The sequence below is a fragment of the Ursus maritimus genome, unplaced genomic scaffold, assembly GCF_017311325.1.
Source record: "Ursus maritimus isolate PB19 unplaced genomic scaffold, ASM1731132v1 scaffold_3, whole genome shotgun sequence".
NCBI lineage: Eukaryota > Metazoa > Chordata > Mammalia > Carnivora > Ursidae > Ursus > Ursus maritimus.
This window is the reverse complement of record NW_024425563.1, coordinates 56664529-56669300: the sequence shown is the minus strand read 5'-3', so window position 1 is coordinate 56669300 and position 4772 is coordinate 56664529.

Below are 4772 nucleotides of genomic sequence, written 5' to 3'. Positions count from 1 at the left end.
ACTTCTAGATGTTTAAAAAAAATTTTTTTTACTCACTTTATTCTTGGCAAGGTAGATTTCTGATATGGATCAAGGTCAAAGTTATTACTGGGCTATTGTACTAAAGGTGTGGGGATTTCTTAGTGAAGCTTAATGAGTTATAAGTTTTTGCTTCCTCGTGGCACACTCTGTTGGCTTACCACCCTCCTGCTATTCACATGAAGCAGACAGGGTAAAACAGCCCAAGGTGCTTCTTTCTTGGGAGAGCCTTATCAAGGAAGGTCATGGTAACTGGCTTAGCTTTTCTCCCCCTTATGGCATTTTTCCTTGGGTTTATCTTTTTTTGTTTTTAATTTTTTTAATTCTTTTTAATACTGTGGAAAAATGCTTAGGGCCAAGATCGGAATGCGAGTCCGGATGCCAAGAGCCCATTGGTTAAGACTTATCTAGGCTGATTGCCAAGGCACCAATGCATTTACATACCTCACCAGGGCTAGCTTTTCTATAGAAGACTTTGACTTCAATGCCTTGCAGTCATAGAAAAGTACATTGTCAGGTATGTCTGCTTTGTGAATCTTCTTCACAAAGCAGTGCAGATGGTAACAGGTTGGTCAAAGTTTTAGCATTACAGAAATCTCTTTAGCTTAGCTTTTTCCACCACAGAGTCATGGGTAAATTTTGACATAGATTGACCAATTGCCATTCGTATGGGCAAGATTCACATATTTGAGAAGCAAAGTTCCTCACAGAGGTTACAACTCCATCATCAGAAGCAGCTTCTGCTGTAAATATCATAACCTACAAGTGTTTAATTGCTGGGTACAGTTTGTGAGATCTGGATGGATGAAAATAACAATTCTGAACTCTTAGGTCAAAGTTCCATGTTGAAAAACAAGCTTAATATGGGACAACCGTTTTGATTCCTGATTCTTGTTAGTGGAAAAGTGGTGCTAATTAAATATTTGGGGGAGGGGAACAGAAAAGGCTCATCTCAAAACAGGTAGTTAAATATTTAAGTTTTGGACTTTGAATTGATGGTACCATGATTGGTAGGTTGTTTAGGATTTGCTAACCTAGAGTGTTCTGTTTTAGCTTTAGCTTCAGTTTCCTTTATATCAAAGCAACCGATACCACCCGCCAACATCTAGGACCAAAGAGGCAAAGAAAGAATAATTTTCTGATTTCCCCCTCCTCCATGGGCTATCAAATTAACTCTGATTTCTTTCTTTCTTTTTTTTTTTTTTAAGATTTTTTATTTATTGGGGCGCCTGGGTGGCACAGCGGTTAAGCGTCTGCCTTCAGCTCAGGGCGTGATCCCAGCGTTATGGGATCGAGCCCCACATCAGGCTCCTCCGCTATGAGCCTGCTTCTTCCTCTCCCACTCCCCCTGCTTGTGTTCCCTCTCTCGCTGGCTGTCTCTATCTCTGTCAAATAAATAAATAAAATCTTTTAAACAAAAGATTTTTTATTTATTTTTGAGAGAGAGAGAACACAGAGGGAGAAGAACAAGCAGACTCCTTGCTGAGCGGAAGACCTGACACGGGGCTCAGTCCCAGAACCCTGAGATCATGACCTGAGCTGAAGGCAGATGCCCAACCAACTGAGCCACCAGGCACCGCAGCTCTGATTTATTTCTTAGATATTTCTGACTTCCGTAATTGTGTATGAATAGAGGCAAAGAGAAGAAATTTAACCAAGTTGTGGTGATCTGAATGGTTTGACTATGTGATATCCAAGGATTCCAGTTCTGATCAGGGGTCTTTAGTGGACATTTATGAAGACTTGCTCATAGTTGTCCTTTCAGGGACTCAGAATGTAGGCCAGCGACTTATGGATCATGAAGCTGATCAGTAAACAGATAAAGACTGAGAATATTTATAACAAGCATGTTTATACTACTTTGAGTAGAAGTAGAAGGAAAACCTGACAGATTGTAAACCTAAAGTTAAAAATTAAAAGAGGTTCTATGGGAAAAAGAAAAGGAAGGAGGAGGAAGATACGCAGACTGAACACACAGTATTTGCACAGTACAAGAAGCAAGTTATAATATTTTTTAAAACCAACTAAAGACATGAGGGAAACATTGGACTATCAGAAGAAAAGCCCAACCTTCCTGTTGTCAGACCAGGAGGCTCGTTAAAGTTGTTATGTCCCTGAGTGAAGTGGTGAGTACTTATAATCACAATTGAATTGTTGAGAAAATGTGCATCTTTGAGAAGGAACATATTATAAAGGACAATTTGGATTTCATGGCCCATAACAAAAGAGGCTTGAGAGGGACTGTGTGGAGTCTACTGGGCTATTAACTCTCTTTTTTGGAATCCTATCTGTTAAAAAGAGGGGTAATCTGCTCGTAGGAGTTTGACACTAGTTTCCTGAATAGAATCTGCTGTTAGCTGAATTGGAAGTGGTTGAAATGCGAGAGTAAAAGTGTAACTGGAAAAAGAGGAAAAATGTAAAAATATCTGGAGTGGTTATTAAGTACTGAGAAGGAAATTTAGGAAATGAATAAGGATCAGTGATATTACCATTGCAAATTCTGACTTGAAAAGAAAGCTAGTATATTTCAGATGTCAATTTCTGAAAGATGGCAATGAGGTTGTTTTCTCAGAGAGGAAAGTCATGACTATTTACTGTGAGGAATTGTAGAACTGGTTAAAGCATTTCCAGAAGCATCATCAGAAAGTATTAAAAATGTGTGTCGTAGCATACACTATATGCTAAGGGTACATGATGGTCTAGAACCTGGTCGGCAACTTTGGAACCCTAGTATCTCACGAATATAGAATATGTGGATGAGGTCTCTGTGCTGGTGGTAGCAAGAGAGTGGCTGGTGCAGTAGACTCAGCTTCGCCTCAGGGTTCACTGGAAAGGACATGAGATGCAGAGGTGTTTGCCGTGGTCTAGGTGTGGACTCTACTGTCACGGACAGCTTGCATCCAGCAACGCTGCCTGGATGGAAAGAGCAACATCCTAGGAAAGTGGTTTCCCATCTATTTTCCATACTTTGCTCTTGTTCATCTTGTACCTAGTTGCCCCCTTCCCTCCCAAGTCCCTCCCCTCCCCATGCTCACCCCTCCTCACCCTCAGAAGGGAGAAGAAAGTAGCGAGGAAACAGGAAAGAAGGCAAAAGGAAGAGATGGGCGAAGGGGAGGAATAAAGAAGAATTCATCTGTGCTTCCTCCCCACCCCCACCGCCCGCCTTAGGCTTTGCCAGAAGCTAGACTAAACCAGGGGAACGGAGAGGTTTTGGTGGTTAATCAAAGCAATTCCGATTCATTTTTCTGTACTGAAAGCTTTATTTTTGAAATTAGTCAGTTGGCAGTTTCTGGTATATACTGAACTGTGTATTACCTAAGAGTGAAGAGAAAAGGCCCTGGACTTGTTGATCAGGAGCAAGGATTGTCCCCCCTAAAGACATCATACAGTGTGACAGGAAGCCAAAATAAAGCGGTGCTTTAGATAGGACAGGAGTTCTGCTTGCTCAGCATACCAGAAATAGTATGAAGAAGAAAGCTGACGACTGAGGAGCTGGGGTGGAGAGGGCAGTGTGAGGAATGAATAAATTAGAAGCTGTGCTTTTGTCTGCTGGGACCTCTTGGGGTTGCTTTTGTCCTCCTGTCCCTCCCATTCGATTTGTGTGATCTGTCATGCGTAGAAGAGCCTCGCTGTCCTGGGAAAGCCTGAGAGAGGTTTCTCTCATCCTGACTCCTGATTTGCTCCTGAAAAGGTAAATGATCAGCTGAAGAGAGTCATTGGGTTTTTGTGTTATGCCAGAGAAACGGCAAGGTCCAGTCTAGCTCACTAGGATCCATCTTTGGGGCCTGGAAAGAAAACTTTTAAAAACTTACTGAAACTGTCTTCGTGACCCTAGAATGTCCCTTCTCCCGAAAGATGTGGTATTAAATGACCGGATGGAAATACGGAGTGCTGCGTACTGTAGGTCCCTAATTTATCTTTACCTCAGAGATGACTAACAATTTTTTTTTCGACTGATTTGTCTATTAGAAAAACCTGGAATGCTTACTCCTGTGCTTATTTGCATCTTTCTTTCTTTCTTTCTTTCTTTCTTTCTTTCTTTCTTTCTTTCTTTCTTTCTTTCTTTCTTTCTTTCCATTATCTACCTAACTTTTTACTCAGAGTAGTGTCACAACTATCACACAAACCACTGATTCTTCCCATTAGCAGTTCAGGAAAGTATTTGATCATGAAAAGGTCAAATTTTTAGTGTGTCAACAATATACTTCTCTCTCCTTTCTTTGCTTCTGGATGCTCATCTCATTAATTTAGCTGCTTTTCATTCACAGACTAAGTGAAGTTTGTCTCATTTCTGTGTTTCAGGTTGTCTTCTATTTAAATGTAGTTCAAGGTCTTTATTTCAACAATTTGATTCAGTAGGATATCACTTTTCATTCTTAATTTTCTCAAAACAGAAATAAGGTCAAACTTGTTTTGAGCTTTGAATGAATTCCGGAAACAAGCAGCATTTAGGAGTGAAATCCAATTAGCTTTTTTAATGATGTGAATTAGGGTCATCTGCTTGTTTGGTGGTTTAACATTATCTATCTCTGCATTCTTTTGGTCTGTCTTTGAAATGTCTTTTTCAAAATTCCAGAGAATACTGTAGCACAACGTGTACCATAAGGGTAATGTGGGTAACAACATGGGCTTTGGGGGACAGATGTCATTTTGAAACCAGACTCTATCTTACCTAGGTATACCCTGGGCAAAGGATATAATCTACCTGTGCCTCAGTTTTCTCCTTTTAAAAATGGAAATAATACACTCTCAGT